Raw genomic sequence first — 7,703 nt, 5'->3', positions numbered from 1 at the left:
GGCTTGCAGAAAATTAACTTTACTTGTCTTAGTTTATAATAATGCAAATAAAGAATCCGAAGAGAAGCAATGAAAGCCATTAAAATGTCTGCAGAGTAGACTCAGCTTTTACAACTGTATTTGTAAGACAAAAAGAAAAACTTCATGAACTCTTAGTGCTAAACATTACATTAACACAGCACTAGAATGTCATTTTCCCTCTATGAAAATGACAAATTGGTGTAGGAGTGTTCAGTCTGCTCTACAGAAGACGTAGTCGTTTGTTACCTTCTGTATAATCTGCCCAGACAGTTATTTTTCTTACCAAATTAGGGCAGCATATAGCTGGGTCTTGTTTTTTAATCCATTCAGCCACTCTGTCTTTTGACTGGAGAATTTGGTCCATTTATATTTAAAATAATTATTGATAGGTCTGTACTTACTGCTATTTTGTTATCTCTCTTCTGGTTCTTTGGTAGTTCCTCTCTCTTCTTCTCTTTCATTCCCTGTTTGATGATGACTTTCTCTACTGTTACGCTTACACTCCTTTCTCATTATCTGCTGTGTATTATAGGTTTTGGCTTTATGGTTACCATGAGGCTCACAGGTAACAGTCTATATAGTATGTAAATAACGATTTACTTTAAATTGATAGCAAATTTGAATATATTCTACAAGTCTGCATTTTTAAAAATTTGGTATAATCTAGCTAACTTATTAATTATTATAGTTACAGTTATTTTCACTACTTTTGTCTTTTAACCTTCATACTGGCTTTATAAGTGATTAATTAATAAAGTAATTAATAAGTGTACTATAAATTTACCTTTAATAGTGAGACTTTTATTCTCTTATGTTTTCCAGTTACTAATTAGTGTCCTTTCTTATCAGCTTAAAGAAGATCCTTTAACATTTCTCGCAGGGCCAGTTTAGTAGTGATTAACTCCCTTAGCTTTTGCTGGTCTGGAAAACACCTGCTCTCTCCTTTAATTCTGAACGGCAATCTTGCTGGGTAAAGTATTCTTGGTTGGAAGATTTTCCCTTTAACCATTTTGCATATACCATGCCTCCCTTCTGATCTGCACGGTTGCAGCTGGAAATCTGCTGTTAGGCTTGGGGGGTTCCCTTATACATAACAAGTTGTTTTTCTCTTGCTGCTTTTAAGATTCTCTCTTTAACTTCTGGCATTTTAACTCTAATTTGTCTTGGTCTGGGTCTCTCTGGATTCCTCTTGTTTGGAATTCTCTGGGCTTTTTAATCTGGGTATCTGTTTCCTTACCGAAGTTAGGGAAGTTTTCAGCCACTACTTGTTCAAGTAAGTTTTCTGCTCCTCTCCCTGTCTCTTCTCCTTCTGTAACCCCATATGAATATTATTTAGCATGATGTTGGCCCACAGGTCCCTTAATCTATCTTTATTTTTTTAATTTTTTTTTCTTTTTGCTGCTCTGACTGGGTAAGTTCCACTGCTCTTTCAGATCAGTGACTTTTTTTCTTCTACTTTATCTAAGCCCACTGTTGAACCCCTCTGGCGTATTTTTCAGTTCAGTTACTGTATTCTTTGGTTCTGTGACTTCTGTTTGGTACTTATATTTTCTTTGTTGAATTTCTGAGTACATCCAAACTCCAGCTAAGTTCAGCGAGCATTTTTATGACCATTATTTGGAATTCTTTATCAGGTAAATCACTTAACTCCTCATTTCATTAAGGTTTCCCCCCAACCTTGGGATTTATCTTGTTCTTTCATATGGAATATTTTCTTCTATTTTTTTTCTTTTTTTGGCTCTTTGTGTCTGTTTCGATGTTAGGTAAAACAGCTACCTCTCCCAGTCTTGAAGGGGTGACTCCATGTAAGCACTGAGCCTTATTTTTTAACTTTGCCCTACTTCCTGGTTGTTTCTTGAAGTGACTCTCTGTTTCAGACCCATGGATCAGAACTGCAATCCCGCCATCCATCAGAGCCTGGCACTCAAAGGACATCCCCCATGTAGGCTGCATTTGCCCACTGGCTTTGGGGTTTGTGGGGGAAGGAGGATACTCACTTGCCACCTCCAGTGAAGCAACAGGAACATGGAAGGAGGAGTGGGACCCCTGCCTACCACCTCCATCAAGGATGTGGCAGCAGCATGCGGGATGGGGGGCTGAACCTTTGCCTCTGGCAGGGTTGCAGCAACGGTGCAGGTGGGGTGGGATGTGTGCCCACGGCCTCTGGTGGGCTGTGGCAGCAGCATGGGCTGTGAGTGCTAGCAAGTTAACGTGAGAGTACAAAAATGGCACCAGCTGGCACCTCTGTCCATAGGGAAAATCCCAACAAGCTTCTGTCCCTCTAGCACATGTTTTAAGAATGGCAGATAAATCTTTACATATGGTTTATGCTCTTTTTAAATTGCTGCTCTTGTCCTGGGTCCTGGGTGAGTGAATCTGCCCATGGGCCCTTTAGAAGCAGAATCTCCATACCCCACAGCCCTGTGGTTCCTCAGGATACAACCCCTATTGGTTTTCAAAGCCAGATGTTTCGAGGGTTTGCCTCTGCAATGCAGGTGTGAAGGGCTGGGTGTCTGTGTGGAGAATCATCTCACCCTCCCAGTAGAATTTCTGTAACTGTGAGATCCCTCCCAGTTGTGAGTCTCCATGCCAGGGGTAGGGTTTTTGGTGCGACTGTGTCTTTTCCTCTCCCACCTATGTTAATGTGGCTTTTTTATTCTTTGTTGTGGAGTAGCTGTCCAGCTATTCAAGTCCTTCTCAGAGGGAGCTGTTTCAGATACAACTCATCATTTCCAGGTCTGGTCAGCAGAGGGCAGCAAAGGGTAGTGGAGCAAGGGCTCACTGAGAAGGCCTGGGCATCCCTCTCTTGTCCATCTTTGTGGAGGTAAAAAATCAGTTAGCAAGTAGTAGAAGGTCCAGAGTGCCAGAATCAGGAGAGAAATTACTCACAGGGACAGTGACCCAGAATGAAAATTAGGCTGAGGCCACAGTGGAAAGGTTTAGCCACAATTCACAGCCTGGTATCTGTGCAGAGATGTGAGCAACTAGGCCTCAGGAGGGGACTCATCACGAGATCACGTTCACATCCTGACTGCTCCTCCAGCCTGTCTGAAGCCCAAGGTCTCGCTCCTTAAAGTGAAAGCGGTCTCAGACACTGGCTCCTTAAGTTTTCCTTTCCTCCAAGGCAAACACAGAGACTACATTTCCCAGGCTCCCATGCAGTTAGGTATGGCCATGTACCCAAGTTCTAGCCAGTGAAATGTGGGGAGGAGTGATTAAGCCACTTCTAGCCCTGGCCCATAAAAACCTCCCATGAATCTTTCACATTCACTTTTCCCCTTTGCCAATGAGATGGTGGGCCCACAGTAATTCTGTGCACCACTTGCTAATTCCATCAGCCTCGGTCCATGAGTGGGGCTGAAAACCCTCCACTCCCACACTGGCTACCAAATGAGCTTTGCATTAGCAAAAAATAACCTTCAAATGTATTTAAACCAACGTGATTGAGGACTTACTGGCTACTACAGCTTGTATTACCTGGCTAATATAATAGGTTTACAGTGGGCAACTGAATTTTCTACTCCAACTGAAGACTGACCAGCTCAGTCAAAAAAACAATTCATTCAGTTAACCAACTGCCTTGAGAGACCTGCTGGTGGTGATGGCTGAACTGGTCAACTGACTGAAATGGGATTAGGCACACAGCCTGAGGGAAGGGCAGAGGGTAAGACATCAGGCAACTAGCAACACGGGAGACCAGCGCTGCAGGATTTTATCAATGGCTGTGCCCTAAGTGATGGGCCACTTGGGAAGAAATGCGGAGACCTGATCAATGCAACATGGAAACCTGAGTGACTCAATGTGTCCTAAATGAGATGTGGCCCCTCCAGCACGTATACACATCAAATACACTAGGTATAATGGCCATAGTGGTATTAAAGACTAAATTGAGTAAACATATCCAGTGGATAAAAAAATTTTTTTAAATAATTTTAGAAAACCAAAGTAAGTGTCTACTATCCAGTTTGGGAGCTGATAAAACTTCCTGTCTGAGACGTGGTCCATGCACGCAGCAGTGGCTCGGGGTTCCAAAACCAGCCATTTTGAAGAGAATGGGTCTGGGCACCAAAGGCAGACGCTGACAGTCAACGAGAACACACAGATACATGCCAATCAAACACCCTCTGAGCCGACCTAAACATGTGTGGCTGTACATTTTTCTTCTCTCCTTCAGAGGGGAAACATTGCTTAGTAGTGAAACACTGTAGCACTTTGAAATTAGGCAAACGTGACTCTAGGGATTGTTAGGTACGTGGCTCTCAGTTACTTAACTTTACTGGGCCTCAACGTCTCCATTTGTAAAACTCTAAATAATGATTCTTAACTCACAAATCTGCTGCAAAAAAAAAAAATGAGATGAGATCCTTAAACTGCCTGGCAAAGAGCTTGGCACCTTGTAGTTACTCAGTCAACACCACTCCCTGTTCTGTTTCCCTCTCTCCGGTCAGGGAAGACCACCCGTGATGTCACTGGTTATTTTTGAATATAAAGTCTCACTGTCTCCTAAAAGCATAACTAACATTAACTGAAGGATTGCTGTGTTAGGTACCACAGTAAGTTTTCTGAAGTATTAGCTCATTTAATTCTCATAACAACCCTGTGAGGAAGGCACTTTTATCATGATCTCTATTTTACAAATAAAGATATTGAAGCTCTACAAGTTGTCCTGGCTTTCGCTGTCTTCTCAGGTGGGTAGTAAATAATGAAGAGGGATTCAGAACTAGGTAACTGGGTTCTGGAACATATACACCTGACACTACACACTCTGTTTTCCAAGACAGATATTTAATCAAAGATTTAAAAATTTAAGGGAAAAAATAGAACTAAGAAAACTGACGTTGCAATGTACTTAAATGTTGGTACCAGTGGCACAGGATCACGTCTCCTACTGGGTATTTAGGGCAAAAGTGCAATGTTCAATGAAATATGTAAAAACAGACCCTGTCACTGTTATTCCATTCACAGCACTTTCATAAATGGAAAAGAACAATGGTGTTTTGGAACAAAGTAAGCTGTTACACTTAAATTAACTATTACATGACTAAGGAAAGCTCCTTTAATCTTTCTGGGAAAGGTTTTCTCCCCTTTGCTTCACACCAAAGGGGAAGATGGCATAAGAACCCCACTTCTTTCTCACTGGATACCTAAAACACAATCACAGTGCTGGTTATATGTAAGAATCTTGCCAAGGCTTTTTATAAATACTGGTTTTCTAGATCTGGTGACTCAGAACCTCTGGGGGAGGACTGCCTCTCCCAAAAGCAATTCTCATACATCAGTCTCGATGACCAGTGACTGGATTCCAGAAGGGGAGATGTTCTCCTGGCTCTAACCTCCTTCTCCAAAAGGGAGAGGCAGAGAGCGGAGATGATCTGGCAATTGGGGAAGGTGCGGAGACATGTCTGCCTACATTTCTTGCCTCAGACACATTCTGACAGATGCTTGATGAGGGCCCAGAAACTGCTGCCCCGTGAGCCCCCACGGCTGTAAAGACAGGCAAGCAGGTGCCGACCAGCACTTGCCTTTACAAGTGGGGAGAAGGGTCTGCAGGCCACTATCTAGATGCCACTTAGACTAGATTGGTTTTAAAATGAGTGGCCTGAACAAGGTCCAAAGGACTAAAAAGACCTGTGCTTCTGGCCTCCACCTACCTTTTCAGACCTATTTCACTTTCTAGGAAACTCTTTCATGTCTCTGAAATTTCATAAGCTCAAATTCTATCCCTTCGGCACGAAAATATGAAACGTCCCCTCCCAACACACGACTGTCTCTCCTTTTTCTTCTTCTTTCTTTTCCTCTCTCTCCTCCTGCCTTTCGCATCCTCTCCAAATAATTCAAAATTACCTTTTAAAATTCATTTCAAATGAGCTCTTCAAAGAAGCCTTCCTTGCTTGTGCGCCACACAATCAAACACAGGTGTCCCTCTTTTAATTACTCATCTCACCCTTTAATTTTTCTTTATACTTAACAGTCTAGTGTTAACACATCTACTGGTGGGAATCTGTTTAATTTCTGCCTCCACCGTCAAATCTATGTTTTCTGAGAGAGTTGAATCTCAATCCCTTTGCTCCCTGCTGTCCAGACCTCACCAGGTGCCTTTCTTTAAATACACGCTCAAACCCTCTCTGCTGAGTGAATGAAATTATTAAAGAAAGACTGTTTCAGAGTACCCCATTTTTTCTTCACCTATGGCAGAAATCTATTTCATTCATTTATTCAATAAAATGTTTTGAATTCCTCCAATGCGTCCCTGTGAGAATTAAATGATAAATCAGATAGAGACTCTTTCCTCAAGGTCCTTAGCAGTCACTGAAGAATGAAAGATATGTATTCAGATCACTATTACAGGAGCCTACAAAAGAAACCGCACACTTTTTTGTTACTGTGATTGGGTTTCGGTCCTCTGCAGTTGTCAAAGTGCCTGCTCCTGTCAGAAGATGTTAGGGGACCTCCGGAGTCAGCTGGATTGGAAGCCTCTGGTTCCATCACAGCGACCTGGCTTGACAGCATCTAAACTACCCAGGCAGCAGCCTCCTTATCTGCACACTGATCAGTTTTCTAGGGGAGAGAGGATGCTGTCTCTACATACAATGTTGGTAGCAGGTTACTACAGGTCCCACAACACTAAAGAAGACACACAGATGGCAAATAAGCACAAAAGGATACTGAGCATCATTAACCATGAGGGAAATGCAAATTGAATCCACAGCGAGACGGCACTACACAGCTATCAGATGCCTAAAATAAATAATGACACCCCTAAATGTGTGTGTGCAGGTGGGGAAAGTGAATCAGGCATAGAGTGCTCGTGAGGATGAGAAATGGTGCCGCCACTTGGGAAAGCAACTTCTAACAGTCTCTTTAAAAACAAGACACACAGCAACAACAGCTACACCACCACCCAGCATTTGCCCAGGGAAGTGAACACTTGTGTTAACACAAACACCTGCACGCACACGTCTGTTGCCGCTTGATTTCTAAGAGCCCCAAACTGAAGACTGACCCAGACGTCCCTCCACAGTTGGTTCAGCAAACTGTGATACATCACCATCATGGAAAACTGCTAAGGGTTACAAAGGAACCAGCTATAATACCCACCACAATTCTGATGAATCTCTACTCATGCTGAGTGCAAAAGAGCAAACCCCAAATGGCTATGTAATGTGTGATCCCACTGACACAACATTCCAGAAATGGCAAAAGTAAAGAAATGGGGAACATATCACAGGTTTCCAGAGATTGAGAGATGGTAAAGTGGGAGGGAACTCTGTGCAGCTGAGAAAGAGAAACATGAAGGATCCTCAAGGGGATGTTCTGTATCTTGACTGTATCCATGTTAACATCCTAGTTGTGATATTGCAGTAAAACCTAGAGAGATGTTACCACTGGGGGCAACTGGGTAAAAGTTTATAGACACTTTATTATCTCTTATAGCTGCACTGCATTCTACAATTATCTCAAAATGAATACATTGATTTTTAAATGTCAAAAGATGGAGGCAAAATCAGGGAAACAAGTATGTCAGTTGGTCAGTTATGGCATGAGCCTCAGAACCCTGACATCACAATGGCCAGAACCCTGCCTGCAGCAGAAGCTCAGGCTTCCTGGAGGAGTTCACAGCCCTCTGCCAAGTGCTGGAGACACACTCGGTTTTCACAGAGAAGAATTAAAGAAGACAGGAT

This window comes from Camelus dromedarius, chromosome 14, assembly GCF_036321535.1.
Source record: "Camelus dromedarius isolate mCamDro1 chromosome 14, mCamDro1.pat, whole genome shotgun sequence".
In the NCBI taxonomy this organism is placed as follows: domain Eukaryota; kingdom Metazoa; phylum Chordata; class Mammalia; order Artiodactyla; family Camelidae; genus Camelus; species Camelus dromedarius.
The sequence above is the reverse complement of the archived record's forward strand: the minus strand, read 5'-3'. Positions refer to the sequence as shown.